We start from the raw sequence: 17,047 nt of genomic DNA, 5'->3' as shown, positions 1-17,047 counted from the left end.
TCATTCCATCACTTCTTCCTTTCCTTTAAGTTCTGTCTTTAATGTTTACCCGATTAGTAAAAAGCTTTCTTATATAGTACACAAGGTTCACTCTAAAATATTATAGGGGTCATTTATCTTTAGTCGGGACATTTGTGCACATTTCCTTTTGCTTTTTCTGGGTTATGGGCTTGTATCATTTATTTTAAAGGGTGAGATATCAGGCATGTGTGTAAAAAAGTTGCACAAAAGTTTCAAATTCTTTTTGCGATTTGTGCCAAAATTGAAACTTTTAATATGTCCACATCAGGATTTAAAAAGATATAACACTGAAAAATGTTGTGGAATTTTGGCGCAAATATGTAAATGCATTTAAAAAATTCGCAAATATAAGGGATAAAAAGAGAAAAGCCTAAGATAATAAGATAAATGACCCCATGACTCAGATCATTTTCTCTAGGGATGCCCTTGCATGGAGAGATAGAAGCTTTAAACCGATGGACATTTATTTGTTGGTAGTGTGTATGTATAGATATATATGGGCATGCACTACATAGATTAATGGGAACTATACAGATAGATGGGTTTACATATTTCCGGCAGTAGTTGGTACTATAAATAGCTTGGCGCTACCTAAGTACATCTCTGACCTTATCATCCTCAGCAGTCCTGCTGCTTCCCTCTCCTACTGTGGACTGTTCTCACAACCATCTCCACGAGTTTACATGTCCCCCCCCATAATTTGTATCTCTCTAGGAAAAGTCACAATGTCCTACCTTGCCAAAGCTTTATAGGTAACCTGAAAACCCACCTGTTTAGAATTGCCTACAGTACACAATAACCCCACAGCAATTCTCCCTCCATCTATCCTTCTAAAATCAACTTTTAGAATTATGCTAATGAGCCTGAAGGCTCTTTGTGCTGCAGCTTCACAGACTGTTAGACTGTTTAACCTCACCCTCTGCTCCCTCATGTTTTCCCCCTCCCTCTGCCTGATGTAATCTTACTTCAGCAGAGGAAGTTTTAACACACAGTGGGATGGTGGAAGTGCTCTTATTCAGGTTAACAGTCTGTGAAGCTGAAACATGGAGGGGTTCTGGCATCAACCCCAGGAGCCCATCAGACTCATTAGCATGATTTTTAAAGGTGGTTTACTCTATTTCAAAATAAATAAATAATGGGTGTTATATAAGCAGATGGGTAATAAATAGATAGGTACTACATAAATAGATAGGTACTTTGTAACTAGATGGATACTTCATATATAGATGGGTCCTACATGGATAAATAAATACTATGCTGTTGTTACTATGTAGGTTGATGAGTACTAGCTAGCGAGATAGATTCTACACTTATAAAGGGGTACTATATAGCAGTTTACACTGTTATAGAGATGTATTAGCTTGTTACTCGTATTCAACACTAGTTGAATAACTGCTTTGTAGATGGAGTTTTCTCCTTCATAGGTTGGAGTTGAAGCAGCAACGGCAAAAAACTGTTCTGCAGATGGGTACAGGGTCTGCCCCTGTTATAGGTAAATGAATACTAGATAAGTATCATAGTGATAGATAGTAGGTAGATATACATAAATAAAGGAGTTATAGATTTATGGCTACAGAATAATCCTAGGTATATAAATAGCAATATTCACTAGTAACAGAAGATGCTAAGAAACGACGGATCTTTTATGAATGTTTTATAAGTCAATTAAAATAGCTTCAAGAGCTGGTTACATCTAATGAAGAATGGAAGATCCGTTCTGACCACACCAGACAGGGTGAGAGGATAGGAACTAGAGGTCACTGGAGCCCACCGCTGATGGAGCTTTATATCTTATTTAGTACCAGACTGGCATCATCGTCTGTAGAAAATGTTCACTTTGGTTTCTAGAGCTTCACAGGACACTGACTCGCTATGACTCAGAATATTCTTCTTTGGCGATGTGTTGTCACAGTCTAGAGATGAATCAAATAAAGAGATTATTCTAGAACATGACTGTTACCTATGACTGGTGACTTGAGACTGCAGACCGACAACATTCTTGCTTTTACAAAGGTCTAAGGCTTGATAAGGCTAGATTTCTTACCTCCAAAGTTAGGCAGCCGGTCACTTTTCATTCCTATTTCATTTATGTTACATGGACCAATCTGGATACATCTTTTGTAGTGTGTAATATATTATCAATATAATCATATACAGTAATAAATATATTATGTGACTAAAAATGAAGGGATAGAGAATAGATTTATTGATAGGTAAATTACTGGTAAAGATAGAGGTAAATTCATAGGCAGGTTGAGAGATAATGGGTAGATATATAAAGGGTAGACATATATAGATATCTAATATATACAGTAAAGCTGAGTGTATGTGTGTGTGTGTATGTATATCCACTAAAGGAATCTGCACCGTTGTGTTTCCAATCACCAAATTTTGGACAGTCGCTTCCTGTAACTCAGGGAACGTCTAGGTTTTTATTTCAAATTTTCACCTCGCTTTCCAAAATACACTTATTAACCACCAACTACAGGAGCCACTGTCTGCGGACTGCTATGGTAGTTAGCAACCAATCACAGCCCAGCTTCTATTACAGAAAGAGAGATAGACAGACAGAGACAAATGGACAAAGAGACAGACAGAGGGAGACATACAGGGAGACGGACAGACGGAGTGGCAGACAGCGAGAGACACAAAGAGAGAGAAACAGGCAGAGAGAGAAGAAAGAGAGACATAGAGACAAAACAGGTTATTTATCATTAGACCGGCACCTTGTGACAGTTCTGTGTAAATTTTTGAAACTCTGCTGCCCAACAGATTCATTAAAGTGGATTGGCTTTTTAATAAATGTAATTATGTTCTACTTTCTGTCTGGGATTTATTTTTCAAAAAGTCCCAAAAATTTAAAAAAAAAAAGTATTTTTGCATAGAAAGTCCCAGCACATAGACCAGCAGGGTAACTGTGAGATTTTTAATGAGACTTTTAGCTAAAGTTTTGCATGGTGTTGCACTAGCAGTAGTTTTGTGTAAATGAAAAGGTTTAAATAAATGAGACTTTTTAGCAGTGAAAAGTCTCCAAAAATCTCAATGTGACTACTTTAAGACTTTTTTCTGCCAAAAAAGCCCAGTAAAACCAATGATAAATGACAGTCAGACAGAGAGCGATACAAAGAGACAGACAGACAGAGAAAGAGACAGAAGGACAGAGAGAGACAGAGAGAATGATAGACAAATAAAAAAAAATTGTAGAATTTTTTTGTTCACCCATTCTATTTTGTTGTAGCTAAGAGCAATTATTTACCACTCACCAAATGTTATACTGAGAGGGCTCTTCACCCCTGAAATCCTCATAAGTCTGTTCCTGCTCTCAACACACATGTGCACAAGAGCCATTTTGGGACCTTTGAAGGTCCTCCAAAGGTCCTGCAAACCGCAGATTAAAAGCAGGCAGAAGGGACACATCCTCCGTTGCCCAAAAAGCTTGATTCTTGAAGTAGTTCCAGATTTGTAGGTGCTATAATATTCATACAGCCCAGGGCCTATGACAGGATTAAAGGGAACCTGTCACCAGGGACCAGTTTGCAGTCCATTACACCTGCTTTGCAAATATGTTTTTCTTCCTTCTCTAAGCATTTGCATTACAATATAATTGTGTGTTATAACTTACCTGGCTTCCTAACAGAATCCTGTGTATAGTCCTATTGGTTGGGCTTTGGTTTGGATGCATATGATAAAAACAACACATGACTTGTCTGTGCTGCAGACTGCTCAGCTCTTGACCCCTACCTTTGTGCTCCTTCACAGAAACAGAGCTCACAGCTTGGTGAGCTGTAATCAGTGGGAGAGGAAGGAGCTGTACAGGAGCACAAAGGTGGGGGCTGAGAGTGTTAATTATAACACACAATTATATTGTAATGCAAATGCTTAGATAAGGCAGAAGTATTTTCTGCAACCTGTCTTAAGGGAAAATTAGGTCCCTAGTGACAGGTTCCCTGAAACCCGGCTCTGCTTGTAGGTCTGAAGTATAAGATAGATAAATTGTTCCATAGGTAGGTGTATACAGAGATAGATTTGTGATACCTGTAAATAAATATGTTGTTTCATTAAATATAATATAGAGATTTGCCAATTTATAACAAAGAGATAGATGTACATATGTGATTAAAATCTCTGGTATCCTTTTATTTTACAGTTCCGGTTCCAGTGCTGCAAATACCTCCATCAATTCAACTGACCTCTGAAGGCAAAATTTACTGGTGGGTCCCCAAAATATATATAAAGTACAGTACACTGTATGAATTCACCTCTTATATGCGTGCCATTGCTACTTTTAAGCCCGGTTTATCTAATTTCCCTCTATAGTTTCAGTGAATTAAGAATGGGTATGTACTCTTCTTGCTTCACTAGAAAAAAAATCTTATCTAAATGTTGTCTTATACATTATACTAACATTTTTGGAAACACAACACACCAACCATATATAGACCGACTCTGTAGTAATCTATTACTTTTCTATCTCTTTTCTTTTTTTCTCTCTAACTTTTAGATGGTAAAATATGAAACAAATGGAAAAAAAAAAAGAATGTAAACGTTACACTTTTCTATGGTTGCTTTATTATTGGTTCTAGGTGCAGCAGAAGAAATAAAATAATTGCAAAAAAATGGAAACCCTTAGGGTAGACTCACATTGGTGTTTTTTTCACATCAGTGATTTTTAACTGAACCCATTTTGGCTTATGGACACTTACAGATTGGTTTCCTCTTCCGGGCTTTAGTGATTTTTCACTGATCCCTTAGCGACCCATTCTTTTCAATGGGCCTTTTCACATGTTAGTTTTTTTTTCTCTGATCAGTGGTCTGTTTTTTTATCACTGACAACATTGGATCACTGGAAAAATCACTGAAGCCAGGAAGGGGAAAACAATCTGTATGTGTCCAGAATCCAGAAAGGGTTCAGTGAAAAATCACTTATGTGGAAAAAAAAACACCAATGTGAAGGAAATTGACTAATCTATTAACCTTTTTTGGGGCAGTTTATTGATGGATGAACATGTCTTGTCTCTTGCCTCCTCCATCACTGGTCTATGGTTGTGAAACTACTACTTCCAGCATGCTGCAAACTGCACCTGATAACTGGCACACCCAGTATTATAAATCTGGGACAGTTTGTTTTTTTTAGCCCTGGCTCATTGTTGCTAAGCATAGGTTTTTACTGTAAACTTGCCTTTTAAAAAAATTTCTGATGAAACTGACGAGTAACTTTAATACTAGGCTCTTCAGTAGGCTCCCCTTATTGGCTTGACTAGTGTTTAGTTTTGCAACATGAGCCTGTAAATAGATTTTTGTTTTTTGCTTTTCAGCAATGTTTCTATACTGTAATATTGTGTTTATTCAACAGATGAATTATATATATTATAATTACTGGTGTAATTGTATTTTCAGTGTTTAACACCTTACGGACATCCCTTTTTCGTTTTTGTTTCCATTTTGCACTCCACACTTTCAAATTTCCATAACTTTTGTATATTTCTGTGTACAGATGTACAGATGTACTTGTTTTTTACAAATTATACTTTCTAGTGATGGTATTTAATTCCATGGCGTTTATTGGGAAGCTGGAAAAAAAATAAATTTGTACCATTTTCTTTTGGTTCCTGTTTTCATGGATTTCACTATTTGCTCCAAATGACCCCTCCCCTTTATTCTTTGGGTCTGTATGATCGTGAAGATACCAAATCTATAAAAAATAACCATTTAGAAAATATTAAAAAATATAAAAAAAACAAGCCTTCATATGTAAGAATCAAAAAAATAATTAGGTCTTTTGGAATTTAAGCAGTAAAAAACCAAAAACAAAAGTACTGTGTCCTGAAGGCCATTTTAGGCCGTGTCCTTAAGGTGTCAAGGAGCATAAGACCACAATTTACTAGCTATGTCATCTTAAAAAGATATTATCCTGCAGATTTTCTTCTAGAACTTCTTGCCTGGTGTTGTCTTTAAGAACTTTATGCATGTAGGTAAATTGATGTCTGACATATGACTTAAAGGGGTTTTCTAGTGCATTATAAGTCTGCATAAGAGGGCTCCACATGGGATCACTTCTTATCTCCCATGCCACTGATTCAGAACCTAAACACCATTTGAACCAGACCTGACTTGGAGATAGGGAAATAACCTTTTGTTAACAACTTCAAATGGAGCCCTTTTACATCATTTTTACCATACTCGAAAACCAAACTTAAAGATGACCTGTCACCCAAAAAAACTGCACTAGGAGCTGCTTACTGGAGTATTCATGAGGGGGCGGTCCAAGGTGCTGCTTCTCCTCCAGACAGCCCCTCTTACACTATAGGCCGGCGGTGACTGTCAGGCTTAATGCGGCAGTCATCGCCTCCTCGGACCACCCCCTTATGAATACGCCAGACCTCTGTGAGCTGGGTCCTGCTTTCCGAGGGTATGGCGCTGCACTGTTTGCTAGCTTTATCAGAGGGTTTATCGGAGGGAGTGTAACACTGCTACATCTGTGGTAATTACTTTAGTAAGCAGCTCCTAGTGCATTTTTTTTTGCGTGACAGGTCCGCTTTAATAACTATCTCTGTGTAACTTTCACTTGATCTACAATTGTGCATTGTCCTTTATAATGTAACGCCAGCAAAATTTCACTCAAAATCAGTATAAATATATTCATATGTAAACTCAGTACAATACATATTGCTAAAAGAGAACTGAACAATTTTCTCTTCCCATCTTTTCACCAGTATTAAAATCCTCACCTTCTCTGCAGTCAGTTGGTCCACAATACAGACAGATCTGAATGTTTGAGCCTACCAACAGGTAAGTCTAAGATTATATTACCTACTGTAAGTCTTATTTCATCGCATGGCCCATATGACACCTGCTTGTAGAATGTGTTCTAGGCCGAACCCTACAAGGAAGCGATATTCTGCACAAGAAAGTATACTTTATTTCCTTACTAAACCTTTTTAACTCCTAAACCGCCATCCTGAATCTCTCTTTCCCTGCCCTATCGCTCTCCCACTGGTCAACACTCATATTCCAGAATAATAGCTGGGCTGGGTGCTTTTCTGCATGAGATCTCTTTGCAGATTTGTTGCACATCCCCTTTCCTTTGCCCTGAGTAAAAGCTGTAGACACCTGACTGGATACCACAGCAGTCACTCAGAGAAGAGGGGAAGGGCTGTGGAGTAGGTTAATATGTGGATCTAACAGCACAGCAGTGTGAGGACACAACCCCAGGGCACTGCGTTTAGTGTAATATAAATGTATTTTTACATTTCTCCTTCTAATAAACACACACAAGGTAACCAAGTATTGTGACACAGATCTCCATCGCTCAAAATGTACTCTCAGTATCAGAATGTGTAGAAGCACATCAATGACATAAAGAAATGTATCACCCAGTTGTCAATTTATTCACAGATTTCCAGGATGAATGACAGAGAAATGGCACAATGTAAAATTCCTGGGTGAATAATAGAACAGTTTGTGAAAAGTGCTGCAGAATAATTCCATCACCAGGCGTTACCAGAATGCACCCTGAAATATTATGACATAAGGGCCCACTAAGCAATCCTGCTTGCGTATAATGCCTAGGTTCTTCTATCTATGTGTCCATATAAGTTCCATGCACTGTGTGTACATAGTAGGCAGCACAATGTATGACCCTAAGCTGTGGACACTTTAGTGTAATTTGTTTAAGTAGGGACTACTTGGCTTAGAAACTCCGGGAAATGCTGATAGTGGATCCTTTATGGAGCGCTAGTGAAGACTCTCTCGTAGCTGACAACTACAGTGTACCTGACATGAGGTTAAGCTGCAATCTGCAGGCTCATTACTTGGGGTCCTCTAGTTAACATGTCCGGCAGAAGACGTCAGCATCGGCGAGACATTTCTCTTGAGCTGGAAATGTAAAAGGAGTGAGTCTGTAGACGATTGCCATCAAGGCGGAGGGGAGGGAGCTGCATATACCCTCTCCAGCATGGGAATGATTTCAGAGTAGGTGGCAGAAACGGGGAGAGCGTTTTGTGCTGTCACTTCACAGAATGTCACCGTGCTAAAGAGATTTTGCCGTCTAGAAAATCACTTCCTGGATAGAAGCCGCTGCTGCTCCAACCTGATAGCATTATGCATCAAGAAATTAATTTTGCATAGTATACAATTTATGTGTCTTATGGGCCACCTTGTTTAAAAACTGCTTACCTCCCGAATATGAGAATTTCCCTGAGTCTGACTTACTTTTATTTTTGGGTTTTTTCCTACGGCAGTCAGACTTGAATTTGCTGTTTTATTCTTACCTTCTTAGTAAAAATCCTTTTATCACACAATAGGTAATTTATATCCATTACAACCCTTTCAATCGTATTCAGCGAGCCTGTCAGTGCCTTTGGCACAGTAATGATTAATGTGATCTAATAATAGGCTGCCATTATAATACCTTAGTAAAACATGTACTAACATCCCATTCACATCTACCGAATTCATAGCTTCCTATAACATTTGTGCTGAAAGACAGGATTACTGTTTTGTAGCTCTCCCCACCCCCCTCGCTACTCAGACGTAATGAAATTTACTATTGCCAGCCCTCGCTGTGAGCGTTGGAGGGTGGTAATCTCAACAGTGAGGTCTGCATTGCTATGGATCAGTATATTAACCCAGACACCTGACTGTTATGTAAGGGTGTTTAGACATTATTACAGATTAAAACCTATACAAGACATTTCTGTTATTTTAGATTAGCTGCTGGATTCTCTAAAACAGTTTGGATGGAACAGCGACAATTCTCTTACCGGTGCTCAGGGCCAACAAAAGTGGTAGGCAGAGGATGCATATTAGGCAAGAGGGTGGCCATTTCTAGAATAAAAAATTGAAAAATAAGACCCTGTAAGTGTCAAGATTCAATCAATCAAGAATTGCTTGAATGTGTGTGTGTGTGTGTGTGTGGGTGTTCCGCTAGGAGTTGCTGTGAAAGCCGGTGATTCAAAAGGAAAGGGTACTGGAGGCATTCTTAACAATTGCTTGGTACATGTGTATGTTACCTAGATCCAAATAATGTAGATGAGAGTAATAAAGATGGTATCATTTCTAGTTGTGATACTTTACAACAGAACAGTGTTTATAGGTTCTCCCATGTCCCTGCAGTCAATACTAAGCATATCCAAAAACAGTTTTTATCAGATTAATTTAGAAAAACCCCTCTGTTCTCTACATTGCTCCTTTCCTCCGCTTCCCTGCATCCTCTCACGGACTCTCGTGCTTGCACCGTCAGCATCTAATTGCGTGCATGTGCAGATAGAGTGGAGACCGCCGGAGCTCCTCCACTTCTATCTGTGCATGCACCACATCCAGCACAGGGTGATTTGACAGTGAGGCAGAAGCAGGTTACACAAACTCTGTAGCAAGTTGCCTATCCTCACTGCCTACCAACCCTGAGTCACATGAATAGGTCCACGAGAGGATGCAGGGAGGGGGAGGTTAAGAGCAATGTAGGCGAGGTTGGGGATTTATAATTAAAAATCAGAAGGATGAGCAGTCTGAGGAGGAGGCGTATTTACATTGACACGAATTACCACTCCCAGAGGACCAGGTAAAGTTTTATATAAGTTATTGTTTGAAAGAAAAAGGTCAAAATTCTGATAAAAACTGTCTTTGGATATGCTTGGTATGGACTGTGGGGACATGGGAGAACCTAAAAACGTTGTTCTGGTGACAGGTTCCCTTAAATTTAGTGTCCTGATATATTTACTATTGGAAAGACAATTAGAGTGAGATGGGGCTCATTGGACAAACATAATAAAATTAATGTGGAGCCCACCCTTAATCTAGCATCAGCAGATAGACCCTACCAGCCAACGCAAAGTGTTGTCTTCTGCTGGACCTTTCAGGCTCCTTGTAGGGTTAGAGTGCGGGCCAATCAGAACCTTCTCCAGTACTCTAGTCGACCGGTCCGGTACTGAGTGCAGATCTGTCAGCCAGACAAAAATTTATATTCTTTGAATTTTAGCATTTTTCTGTATAAATTTGCTGCAGTGTTTGGGATCTAGCTGTACTCATCCCCCTTAAACAATATGCATTCATATGAATCCTATTCTATCCTCCTTTTCGATTTCTTATTTTTAAAATTACAGAGCTGACATGATTAGAATTTAGCTTCCAGAGTCCATTTGCATCACCAAATCCATATTTATGTTCTGATTGAGCTGGTATTGAGCTTTCTGTCGTATATTAGTATCTTTTGTTTATGGGCTTCTATGCGCATATCAATTTATCTATTAACCTCAAGTATGTATTTTATTATTTTTGCCTCAGCAATAAATATTACCTGTATAGTCTGTGCATTTGAACAGATATTGACAGTGTCCGGACTTGATTAATTTCAAGGTTAGTATATGCATAGAGGCGAAAAAATGTGAAGAATACAAGATGCAATCATTTCTTAAAGGAGAAGCAAATTTGCAGAGATTGCTATGGTACATTGAGGACTATGATGTTATTGTGCAGGGCATTGCTTTCTTCTCATTAATATACACATTTTGTGGCATTTCTATCTCTCAACAAGAGACTGGACAGCCAAATAGTTTAGAAAACTAAAATATGGCTTTTTGTGAGGTCTGTAAACCGTGGAAATCTACTAAGTTAAAAAGCAAACAAGTATTTAGTACCTACTAGTGCTATGAACAAAGATGCTAGCCAGTGGCAGAGGGAACTAATATGCGAGTTGTTGGGCGTTTTTAATCAGGTGGCTCCACATAGTTCTGGGGTGGAGCGAGTGAGAGGAATGCCCATCTGCATGTGGTTTAGACGGTATTGGTGTGCTATGTTTAAGCAGTAGACTTGATATTCTACCATGTGGAGAGGCGCTGCGTATAAATCGATTACCCAGACCTAACTCTGCATGGGACCCCAGAAATGCCATATCCATTACTGGATACTGGGCATCTTGCTACCGAAGAACACCCCACCCCTTCCAGAAAAGCATCTCTTCCTGAAAAAATAGATGGCCCTACTAGTTGTCTATATTATATTTTCGTTGATTCTGTAGGAATAGATTCCTGTGCCAGAAGATTTGGCATAATGGAATTGAAGCTGACTACAAATGCACATGCGGGTTTCACTTAGAAACTAAAGGAGAGTGTGCAGCCTTCTAAATTCTCTGCAGACATACATCCAAAACTCATGCCAAATATAGACTGAGATTTACCGAAGTCGGTTGAGAATTTATGACCACTTTGGGAGGCTGCCATGCCACTCTGGGGGATACCCTCTACACTGAGAAAGATGTGAGTGGTGGTTAATGGACATTTAAATGAATGTTGCTTAGAATGCTAATGACTGTCACACTTTTGTGAATAACCCCCTTGACACAATTGCTTTTTGGGTGAAATACAAGTATCTCAAAAGTCAACCTTTGTAGAGCCAAGTGAGCAATTATACGATTACGGAGCAACATCAAGAAGATATGTTGTATTGGAGGGAAGATCAATGCCATAAACTACCCCACTTCTATTATTTAAAGGACATGTACTACCAGGTTCAAGGATAGTAAACCAATCACACTGACATACTGGTGTGTGCCCCCTCTGGCAGGATCCACTCTTTTTTAAGCTTTTTATGCCCTTGTTTTTAAGAAAACAAGGGTTTTAAAATAATGCAAATGAGCCTGAGAGGCTCCGGGCTCCATTAAAACCTATGGAACCTGGAGCCCACTAAGGCTCACAAAAACAAAAACAGGGCATATAAAACTAAAAGAAGAGCAAATCCAGCCAGAGGGGGCACACACCAGCATGTCAGTGTGTTGGTATACAATCCTGCATCCTGGTGGTAGATGCCATTTAACGGCTCCAGCTAATTAGCTCCAGTATAAAAAAGTTATGTTGAGTTTTGGTCTAGAACTAAAGATTTAACCCCCAATAATCCAATTTTAATTTTTACCTGTTTAGTACTTTATGTGACTGAGCAACCTAATGAGTAGTGATTTATGCTGCTGTGTAGGATTCTGATATAAATAACCTTATTTATATGGAGGAGTGGGGAATCCCATCAATATTTAAGTCTAAAAAATCAATGTAGAAAAATGGGTGTGGCACATGTCTATGATCCAAATACAACCGGATTCTTGTAGAAGATGTTTGGGTTTGTCTGGTGTCATCAATGTTTAATATTTTCAATATTAGAATGGTGACCAAGGACTTGTTTTCTTGCAGAGGAACACTGCCTGTAAATGATATCTGGGCAGTTAAAAACATCCACAAACAATGTATCATAAAAAAAAGCTTAAAGAACCCAACAGCTGCTATCAGTCAGGAGCGGTTAATGTATCTGTCATATTTTGCACTAATCCCTGACATCACCCATCTCACTTACAGCTATAACATGTCCTAGTAACTCAACTATTGAAGCTAACCTAGTAGCTCATCTGTTGAGGGCACCACCAACAAAATGGCCTGGTTTCCTTTCACCTGCTTGGGCTGAGAACCTTTCATTTAGATTGGAAATGAAGGCTCCTTGTTTGTTATTGCCATGTTGCTATTGTCTTAAATGCACGCTGATTATAGCTTTCAGAAAGCGCTCGTTCTCCTTCAAGTGACATATGTAGGTCATCCTTCCGTGATAGGAGGAAGACAGAAATGTAAATATTATACATTGTAGTTACGGGATTAGAACATAACAACCAATGCAGGATACCTTCTGGAAGGAGCACAAAGCACATTAACAATAAGACATAATCCCATCTTCACCCAACATGCAATTAGATGCACATTCCCACAACTACCACTTCTTTACTTCCCAGTTCTTCTTTTTTATTATTAATTCCTGTTTGGAAATCAACTAGGGGAGGAATTTGGTTTTTGTCGTGATTCGTACTTGAGGGTGAAAACATATTAGGCTCTAGAAGATGTTTTCCTCTCTCAGGTAATGTTAGAACGTGATTCAGCATTCAGCAATCAACATAATTAATTATCTGTTTTGCATTCACTCAAAAACATCTTCTAAAATCAACAACAAATAAATGGTATCTCTTTGAAGCAACTTAAAACACTAGGAAGCTATGTTTTTCGCCCTACCCTTGCAAGTTGAAAGTTAAGGCTTCTGCTTTATACTGCAGAAAGTAGGAATTTGGCATTGCTAAGTGGTTTTTGTTGAAGGGTTAAATTCAAATCATATTAACTCCTACGTGGGAATGGTTATAAATCTTTCTTATATAACCACTGATTGTTTGCTTTTCTCTTCATATTTTTTTTAAAAAATGTATTCATACATATGGGTTTATACGGGTGAAAAAGAGAATCCATTTTGGAACCACCCTTTTAATTCTCTCAACAATATGCCCATGTTGAAGAATTCAACATTAGAGGTTCCTCTAATGTATACCAGTATAGCCCTTTTAAGGGCTAATTCTTTTTTGGCCCAGAACTTCTATAAACTTTAATTCCACCAATATGCAAATTTACTAAAGAGGCTACTGAGGCGTGGAGTAGCCGGAGCTGAGGCTACAGAGCGCAGCTACTCCACGCCCTGTTAGCCTCTGGTGTTCCTCCTATCAATACATCTTCAGCAGAACCCAGCTTTGCAGACGAGTGCGTGCAGCTACAAGGAGCTGCGCGCACTCGGTCTGTGAAGCTGGGTTCTGCGCATGCACAGTAGCTCGGGCTTCAGAGCCGAGACTTTGCAGCTGGCGGCCTGCGTTCTGCACATGCGTAGTTGCTTGCTGAAGATGCATTGGAACTAGAGATGAGCGAACATGCTCGTCCGAGCTTGATGCTCGGTCGAGCATTAGGGTACTCGAGACGGCTCGTTGCTCGGACGAGTAGTCGAGCATTTAATTAAAAAAACACAGTGAAGAACAATGAAGAATAGAATAAAAACAGTGAACACAGTGAACACAGGATCATTTAAGTGAAAAACACAGTGAAGAACACAGTGAAGAATAGATTACAGATGTTCGGCACATCTGCTTACTTGTCGGAAGATACGCGCGGAACGGTGCGAACAAAATAGTATGTGAAGAACAATATATATGTGTGAAGAACACATTGAAGAACACGGTGAGCAGGACGGAGACACCAGGGAGCAGCACAGAGACACCGGGGAGCAGCTAGGAGACACCGGGGCAGCGGCAGCACGAAGACATGGGGCAGCGGCAGCACGGAGAGCAGCGGCAGCGGCAGCACGGAGACATGGGGCACGGAGACATGGGGCACGGAGACATGGGGCACAGAGACATCGGGGCACGGAGACATCGGGGCACGGAGAGCAGCGGCAGCACGGAGAGCAGCGGCAGCGGCAGCACGGAGACATGGGGCACGGAGACATGGGGCACGGAGACATGGGGCACAGAGACATCGGGGCACGGAGACATGGGGCACGGAGACATGGGGCACGGAGACATCGGGGCACGGAGACATCGGGGCACGGAGAGCAGCGGCAGCACGGAGAGCAGCGGCAGCGGCAGCACGGAGACATGGGGCACGGAGACATGGGGCACGGAGACATGGGGCACAGAGACATCGGGGCACGGAGACATCGGGGCACGGAGACATCGGGGCACGGAGAGCAGCGGCAGCACGGAGAGCAGCGGCAGCGGCAGCACGGAGACATGGGGCACGGAGACATGGGGCACGGAGACATGGGGCACAGAGACATCGGGGCACGGAGACATCGGGGCACGGAGACATCGGGGCACGGAGAGCAGCGGGGCACGGAGAGCAGCGGGGCACGGAGAGCAGCGGGGCACGGAGAGCAGCGGATCCCGGGACAGCGTATCTCCCGACAAGTAAGCAGATGTGCAGAACATCTGCAATCTATTCTTCACTGTGTTTTTCACTTAAATGATCCTGTGTTCACTGTTTTTATTCTATTCTTCACTGTTCTTCACATCTGTTAACTTGTCGGGAGATAATATACGCGCGGAACAGTGAAGAATAGATTGCAGATGTTTGCATACATCTGCTAACTTATCAGAAGACATTCTTTTTCAATTAATTAACACATTTTATTCCCGAACCATGGTCCCTTTGAAAAATGCTCGAGTCTCCCATTGACTTCAATGGGGCTCGTTACTCGAAACGAGCACTCGAACATCTGGAAATGTTCGGCTCGAGTAACGAGCACCCGAGCATTTTAGTGCTCGCTCATCTCTAATTGGAACGCAAGAGGCTACTGGGGCATGGAGTAGCTGCGCTGTGTAGCCTCAGCTACGGCTGTTCCAAACCCCAGTAGATTCTTTAGGAAATTTGCATATTGGGGGAATTAATATTTATAAGAGCTCTGGGCCACGAAAGATTAGTCCTTTAAGGTCATGGCAGGGCAGTTGTTCATGGAAAGATAGATAACGTGACCCTCCATCTGCGGCCATTTTATGGACATGAATTTCTGTCTGATAATGCTTCACTTTACCTATCAAGAAAGCTTACAGAACTTTTCATAGGTGTATATTGGTAAATTACCTAATATCCAGCCCCAAACTTACAAACACATTACAAAAAACATGAGGTAAAGTGGCCAACCCCTTTAAATTGCTGTATGTGCACTTTACCATAAATTAGTTGGTTTTGGTTGTAGTTTGGCCATTCAGCCTCTAAAAAGTTCTCCATTACTACAATATAGGAATGGTTAGCTAATGGTGAGGGTTGATGGTACAGATATCTTCTCATAAGTTTATATACTCAGACTTGGTATTCTTGATATTTAAACATTGTATTAATTCCAAAGGTTTCTGGTCCATGCAAATAGTAAGGTTATAGGTCGATTTCCAGATGGTTTCCCTGTGAACCCATTTGCTCTGATGACTCTGTATGACACAGTTCTTTTTCTTAGTGAGTTGCCCATTTGCTCTGATGACACTAAAGTGGTAGCTTTAACCATTTTGTAAAATTACTTGACTATACCTTTGTTTCCCATCATTCCTGTGAGAGTGTTGTTCACTTAGATGTTCACCGGCCTTGTTTGTTTAATCTCTGGTCTTCCCTGAAAAGCTTCAGGCTCTTTAAATCTCTGCCGTTTCTCTAGAAAATCTCAGCATGGAAAATAGCGCTTTTTTCATTCCTTAATTGGAGCGCATGCATTAGCATTCAAAACAGTCTATGGGTGTAAAGGAATCTGTAAATAAGGAGCCGCTGCATCACCAGTCTCATAACCGAGGCTGCTGGTCTGATAGAAGCTAACTACACAACATTTTACCCTCAACTAGTCACTGGAAAGCAGCTGAATAGCATCCAGTTATAATGCTCAATACACCACAAAACTCCCTGATCATCCAGAACCTTACAAAACGAGCTATGCACAATCCTACCTCTAAATGACCTCCGGCCCATGGCTAAATTGATTTACCTAAAAGATGTCATATATCTATTTTTAACTATATTAAATTGTAGTGTTTCTTTTAAAGAAGCCCTCCACTAGAACCCCAAATTTATCTTAATGCAGCCCCCATTTAAGTTTACATCACACTCTGCAATTTTATATACTCCCCCTGCTCTCAATCCAGTGATGCCTCAGCACTACATTGCCTGGTAATTTACATTAAGGACCATAAGAATAAAGAGTCAGGAAGGCTGAGCTGTCTAATAATTGCTAGTATTTTTCCACTTTATGTAGAGCTTATAGGGTACGCTTGCAGTCTCCAAAATAGAGGAAGAACTGATTCCTGTGATGTGTGTCAATACAGTGCTGGAAAGCAGCCATCCTAAAGTTTAAATTATTTTGGAGCGGAGTGCCCCTAAAACTCACTAGAATTTCCTGAAAAAAGTCCTAGAAAACAGATCAAATGTTTCTGGCAGCAGGGACCTCCAGCTATTCCTTTGCTTAGGAAGATAACAGCAATCTATTTTTAATTACATTAGTGTCATGGAGGATTTTTTTAAAACAAAAACTTCCTCAACTTGACCTCTGCACTCTCTCCCCATTCATACAAAGTTTTGTTACACACTCTTTGTGCGACGCGTGGATAGAGTAGGAGCATTTGAGCAACGTCTAAGCCCTCGCCTGATACACATCTCCATGAAATGTGAATATATTCAAGGCCACTACAGTTACAGTTCCGTATTTATCATGA

At 40.4% G+C, this 17,047-nt stretch overlaps 1 protein-coding gene and 1 long non-coding RNA gene across 8 annotated transcripts in view; one reads left to right on the top strand and one right to left on the bottom strand.

Moving 5' to 3' along the window:
• The window catches only part of ZNF536 (zinc finger protein 536), a 472,346-nt gene that overhangs the window by 74,888 nt on the left and 380,411 nt on the right, over positions 1–17,047 (top strand). For all 7 annotated transcript variants that reach the window (XM_072117185.1, XM_072117182.1, XM_072117181.1 and 4 more), the window contains exons 2-3: positions 4,169–4,232; positions 6,735–6,810. The gene's annotated coding sequence lies outside the window, so the exon portion shown is untranslated. The remainder of the gene's footprint in view (positions 1–4,168; positions 4,233–6,734; positions 6,811–17,047) is intronic.
• On the bottom strand, positions 1,710–9,948 carry LOC140070547 (uncharacterized). The gene is made up of 4 exons (XR_011848945.1): positions 9,840–9,948; positions 8,784–8,847; positions 5,615–5,713; positions 1,710–1,934 (listed from the first exon to the last, which is right to left on the bottom strand). It is a non-coding gene; the product is annotated as an uncharacterized lncRNA (long non-coding RNA).

This window comes from Engystomops pustulosus, chromosome 7 (genome assembly GCF_040894005.1).
Source record: "Engystomops pustulosus chromosome 7, aEngPut4.maternal, whole genome shotgun sequence".
NCBI lineage: Eukaryota > Metazoa > Chordata > Amphibia > Anura > Leptodactylidae > Engystomops > Engystomops pustulosus.
Note: the sequence above shows the minus strand (reverse complement) of the source record. Positions and strands in the feature narration are given on the sequence as shown.